This window comes from Anopheles coustani (genome assembly GCF_943734705.1).
Source record: "Anopheles coustani chromosome X unlocalized genomic scaffold, idAnoCousDA_361_x.2 X_unloc_13, whole genome shotgun sequence".
Taxonomy (NCBI): domain Eukaryota; kingdom Metazoa; phylum Arthropoda; class Insecta; order Diptera; family Culicidae; genus Anopheles; species Anopheles coustani.
In genome coordinates this window covers 387,718-394,202 of record NW_026525082.1, presented here as the reverse complement: position 1 = coordinate 394,202, position 6,485 = coordinate 387,718, and positions in this window count along the sequence as shown.

The following is a 6,485-nucleotide window of genomic DNA, read 5'->3' as shown; positions in this document are numbered from 1 at the left end:
TTGCCTTGCTTGATGTGGTAACATTTGAGTGTAGTTCTGACATCCCAATTTTGGGACTTAGCCGATTTTTCGTAAAATACCATATGACCCATCAGGGTCCTTTCCTTCATATAACTTTGCCTTGCTTGATGTGGTAACTTTTTAGTGTAGTTATGACATCCCAATTTTGGGACTTAGCCGATTTTTCGATCAATACCATATGACCCATCAGGGTCTTTTCCTTCATATAACTTTGCCTTGCTTGATGTGGTAACTTTTTAGTGTAGTTATGACATCCCAATTTTGGGACTTAGCCGATTTTTCGCATATTTCCATTTGACCCATCAGGGTCCTTTCCTTCATATAAGTTTGCCTTGCTTGATGTGGTAACTTTTTAGTGTAGTTATGACATCCCAATTTTGGGACTTAGCCGATTTTTCGATCAATACCATATGACCCATGAGGGTCTTTTCCTTCATACAAGCTTGCCTACGGTCATCGGTCAAAACTTGTCTTACTATTCGATTGGTCTTTCACTTTTCACCCTAGGCATTTTGCCTATGTATTGCTTCTTGAATAGGTCAAAACCCGAACTAAGGGGATTGCGGATTTCAATTTTCCTCCCCTGTCTACACTACACTAACCCGATTTTTCCGGGTCCTCACCGCCATACAACTTTGCCTAGGTCACTTGTACTCGAGACTTAGGCCATCTCGCTTGGTCCGTGTTTCTTGCTAGGGTGCACCTAGGTAATTTGCCTTGCTTGATGTGGTAACATTTGAGTGTAGTTATGACATCCCAATTTTGGGACTTAGCCGATTTTTCGTAAAATACCATATGACCCATCAGGGTCCTTTCCTTCATATAAGTTTGCCTTGCTTGATGTGGTAACTTTTTAGTGTAGTTATGACATCCCAATTTTGGGACTTAGCCGATTTTTCATATATTTCCATATGACCCATCAGGGTCCTTTCCTTCATATAAGTTTGCCTTGCTTGGTGTGGTAACATTTGAGTGTAGTTCTGACATCCCCATTTTGGGACTTAGCCGATTTTTCGATCAATTCCATATGACCCATCAGGGTCCTTTTTCTTCATATAAGTTTCCCAAGACTTAGTGTTTTTTACCTTTGGACACCAATATCACCCTTGCGGGTATCTTTGATCTTCTCACTTTGTATTGACCGAATGTAGGTCTTGCCATGCCAAACATATAATTGTTCTACACCAAGTCTCTATCTCGTACCGCCAGCTCGGTACATTCGATCAACCTGCCCTTAAGGCACCCGGGACTTAGCCATTTTTTCACATTTTTCATGATTTTGAGGCAACTTTTCTCGACTTTGTCACCTTATTTCTCCAAGATCCTTTCCCTTTAGCGCTTCACTCTGTTCGTATGATATTTAGCGCTGACTATCACCTTTCTATCGCTGAGCTCAACTTCTTCTTCGGTGCCATAGAGCCAGAGATATTTGGTGTATGCTGTTATAAGGGAAGTTTGTCACTTTTTCAAAGGCCCACTTTGGGACGCCCATATTTCACCTTCAGGTATCTTCGATCTTCTTGTCGTCTATGGACGAAACTTAGGTCTTGTCTTGGCCAACTTATAAATGTTCTACGGCCAAGCCGTATCTCTTACCGCCAGCCCGGTATTTTTGGACTTAGTCGGATTTTTGCCTCTCGTGGTAACAATTTCTGACTTTGACTCACAATAACACCCGAACGGTCACATGCTAGCGCTTTGCTTGGTAAGGATTATAGTTAGCGCTACCTTTTCTCTTTCCATCGATACCTTGTTCGTTCCATTCCATGCCATACAGCCGAAGTTATGATGTTTCCCGTTTTCCATATCATGTGGAGCTTATTCTCTGGGAAAACCATCTAACACCCGTACCACCCTTTTGGGTACCTCCGATCTCGACACCATGTTCGGGCCAAATATAGGTTATAACATGCCCAACTTATAATTGTTCTACACCAAGTCTCTATCTCTTACCGCCTGCTCGGTATTTTACTCGTAAGTCCAAATTTCACAACTTGTACTTTTTGGCCCAATGTACTCGAGTTTCAATTTTGGTAACATTTTTCGACTTTGACGCTTAATAACTTCCAAATCATGCTAGTTAGCGCTTTGCTTTCTTCTAGTCGTATCTAGCGCTGGGTGTTACCTTTCCAAAACATATCCTAGCTCTACAATCCATGCCATACAGCCGGAGCTACATGGTGCACAAGTCAAATCCATTTTAGCCATGTTTCATTTTTGCTAATTTTTGACCACTCGTATCACCCTTCCAGAGTGGTCCAATCTTCTCGCTTTCTATGGACGACTTTTAGGTCTCGTAGAGGCAAACTTATAAGTATTCTACGTCAACCCGCTATCTCTTACCGCTTGCTCGGTATTCTTGGTCTTGTGTGATTTTTGGCCATTTTGGTATTATTTTTCCACTTTGTCGCTTAATAACTCAGTTTTGCTCAACACTTAGCGCTTCGGTTGTTTGGGATTATAGTTAGCGCTCGGTTCGACCTTTCCAACACTGATCTAAGCTTGTCGATCCGTTCCATACAGCCTGAGTTATTCGCGATACCGTGTTTCAATCCATTTCTCAAGTCTCGTTTTGGTCCAACTTTGAACCAGCCATATCACCCTGATGGGTACCTCCGATCTTCTCGCTCTATATTGGCCAAAGTTAGGTCTTGTGGTAACGTACTTATGATTGTTCTACGCCGTGTTCGTAGCTCTTATCGTTCGCCCGCTATTTTCGATCATAAGGTGAATTTTCGCCTCTAAACCACCATTTTTCACCTTTGCCCTCTAATATGACCGACTTGCTCAACACCTAGCGCTTCGCTTGGTAGGACACATAGCTAGCGCTCGTCAAGACCTTTCCAACGCATATCCAAGCTTTCCGATCCGAGCCATACAGCCTGAGCTATAGGCGATACCGTTTTTCCCATTTTCTTGGTCACACGCACTTTAGGGTACCCCTTTTTGCCTTTGACCCTTAATACCTCCTCCGGGTCACTAGTAGGCGCTCAGCTTGGTAGGAAACATAGCTAGAGCAGGCCTTCACCTTTCCAAAACTGCCGAAAGTGTACCGATCCGACATCTAGAACCAAAGTTATGGTCATTCCCATCATGCTCTACTTTCATGGTCAACCTCCACCAAGCACACCTAGGTTGGACCAACTTTCACCAACTCATCTCGAACCCCAAATTTGCTTCGACCTACTAGGTTTCCCTAGTAAAGTGGTCAAAACATCCATTACAACACGACTGGTCTTTCTGGTGGTCGACCTAGGCGACTTTGTTCGACGACCACCACCCCATGGAACTAAAAGACGTCCCTTGATACGGACCACCGATACATTTTCCGGCCTGTCTAAACTACACTCATCGAAATTTTTTTGGGTCCCCACCGTCATACAAGTTTGCCTAGGTCAAGTTTTTCTTCCGGATCGGCCGCGGACCTCACTTTTCATTATCTAGGGAGGCCATAGGGCCCCAAAAGGGGTTTTTTAAAATTTTCGACACTTTCGACTTTGGTCGGATTTTTTCCGATTTTGGTCCGACCTAGGGACTTGGTGGTCCAAGGAGCCTCGGGACCAAACTTTTTTCTCAGGGGTCCCTACCTCCATACAACTTTGCCTAGGTAAATTTTTTGTTCCAAATCGACCGCGGATTTCACTTTTCAATATCTGGGGCTCGTGTAGAGTCCGAATATGAGGTTTTCTCATTTTTCGACATTTTCGACTTTTTTCGACTTTTTTCGGGTTTTTCGACCTAGGGGTCCGCCGAACAAATTTTGGGTCAAAAATTTTTATTGAACTAGTCGAAAGTACGCAAAAAGATAAGACTTTTTGCCGAAGACACCATGCCCCGGAACCGACTCCTTCCCCTTCAAAATTGGGGACAAACGTGATTTTTGAAACTTTTCCTTAGGGAGCCCAAGACTTAGAAAATTTTCAAATTCTCGATTTTTCGATTGCGAGCTAGCGCTTTGCGGTCTTCGGCAATGTTGTAGATCTCGACGGGATAAGACTTTTTGGTAAAGGGACATTTTGCCCTCCGACCCCTCCTTCCCCCCGCAAATCGCCCCCCAAAGTGCAATTTTTGCATTTTCACCTCTTTGCACGCACTGTTCGGCCCAAATGGCCACTTTCTATGGGTCTGAGCGCTTTGCGGTCTTCGGCAAACTTTTAGAGCGTACCAAGCTTTAATTATAATTGTTCTACACCACCTTCGTACCTCTTCATCCCTGGCCGCTATTTGCGTACCAAGGTAATTTTTGTTCATTTTGTCAACATTTTTCATCTTTGACTGCTTATATCGGCCTTGCCATGAACCGATAGCGCTTCGCTGTGTTCTAACGTAAGTTAGTACTACTCAATACCTTTCCAAATCATATCTTAGGTTGCCATTTGCTTGCGTACAGCCGGAGCTATGAGCGATACCGTAAAAAGTACCGAAACTTGGAAAAATCCTTGGATCGCCCATATCCCCCCTTTGGGGACCAGATATCGAAAAAACTTCTGATTCAAAAAGTTGCGCATTAACGTGTTCTAGTTATGCCTAGAACATTTCACTTCGCTAGCTGGCCTGCAACTTAGCCGTAATTGGGATTTTAGGGTGTTCTTGGAGGGCCCATTTCCTGCGACTTGGTATCTTTTGGGCCCAATGTTTCTCTAATATCTCCACGAGTTTTCCAGATAGCCTTTTCAAACTTTCAGGGTGCCTAGAACACCTCAAGACCTTTCCAACGCTATGCCGTTTGCCTCGCTCGGACATCTACAGCCAAAGTTATTCGAGGTACACGGTACCTTACCCTGTTTTCTCAGTACTTGGTCGAAAATTTCGATCAGCCATATGACCGACTTGGACAACCCTGAGCGGGTTGGCCCCATATAACTAAACTTTCGTCTCGTGGAGGCAAACTTATAAATATTCCACGTCAACTCGCTATCTCGTACCGCCTTGACGGTATACTTGGTCCAAGGGCCATTTCCAGCGACTTGGTCGCAATTTCGCTCTAAGTTTCGCTAATACCTTCGTCCGTGGACATGGTGATTTTTTGTTCGTATTTTTCCTTGATAGTCCCACTCAAGACTATTCCATACCAGAGCCAAGCGTCCCGCTAAGTGCCATACAGCCTGAGCAGTAATTCATGAAAGGTACCTCTACCAGTTTTTGCCATACTTGGGTACAAACTTTGGATCGCCCATATCTCCACTTTTGAGGCCAGCCAGCACCTTGGCCTCATAAACTTTTTTGTTGGTCATACCATGCACCAAATATAATTGTTCTACGCCAACTTGCTATCTCTTCTCCAACTTGCCGTTATTCTTGGTCCAAGTCCCATTTCATTCGTTTTTGGACCCATTTTGCTATATGTTTCACTAATAGCTTCGCCCATAGACAAGCTGATTTTCTGTTTGTATTTTTCCCAAATAGTCCTACTAAGGACCATTCCAAATCACATCGTAGCTTGTTGCTCGGTGGCAAACTGACCGAGTTATAATTCATGAAAGGTACCTCAACTTGGTACACCACGTGGTCGGCCCAAACCATAAACCGACCAAACGACCGACTTGGAGCACCCTGACCGGGTTGCCCCCATATAATGAAAGTTGCGTCTCTACACGCCCAACTTATGAATATTCTACGCCAAGTCGCTATCTCTTACCGGTAAGCCGGTATTCACCTTCCAAGGGTGATTTTGGTCAAGTGCCATTTCCTGCGACTTGGTCCCCGAATTGGACCATCATCACCTAATATCTCCGTGGTCTTTCAACTCAGCCTCATGAAACTTTTAGGGTAGATAGGTCTCCCCAAGACCTTTCCATCGGTATGCCGTTTGTCTTGCTCGGCCATCTACAGCCGAAGTTATTAATGGTACTTGGTACCTTACCCTGTTTTTTCCATACTTGTTCGTACTTGGGTACAAACTTTGGATCGCCCATATCTCCACTTTGGAGGCCAGCCAGCACCTTGGCCCCATATACTTTTTTGTTGGTCATACTATACCCAAAATATAAATGTTCTACGTCAACTTGCTATCTCTTCTCCAACTTGCCGTTATTCTTGGTCCAAGTCCCATTTCATTCGTTTTTGGACCCATTTTGCTATATGTTTCACTAATAGCTTCGGCCATGGACAAGCTGATTTTCTATTTGTATTTTTGCTTGATAGTCCCACTCAAGACCATTCCAAATCACATCGCAACTTGTCGCTCGGTGGCAAACTGACCGAGTTATAATTCATGAAAGGTACCTCTTCTTGGTACACCACATGGTCGGCCCAAACCATAAACCGACCAAACGACCGACTTGGAGCACCCTGACCGGGTTGCCCCCATATAATGAAAGTTGCGTCTTTACACGCCCAACTTATGAATATTCTACGCCAAGTCGCTATCTCTTACCGGTAAGCCGGTATTCACCTTCCAAGCGTGATTTTGGTCAAGTGCCATTTCCTGCGACTTGGTCCCCGAATTGGACCATCATCACCTA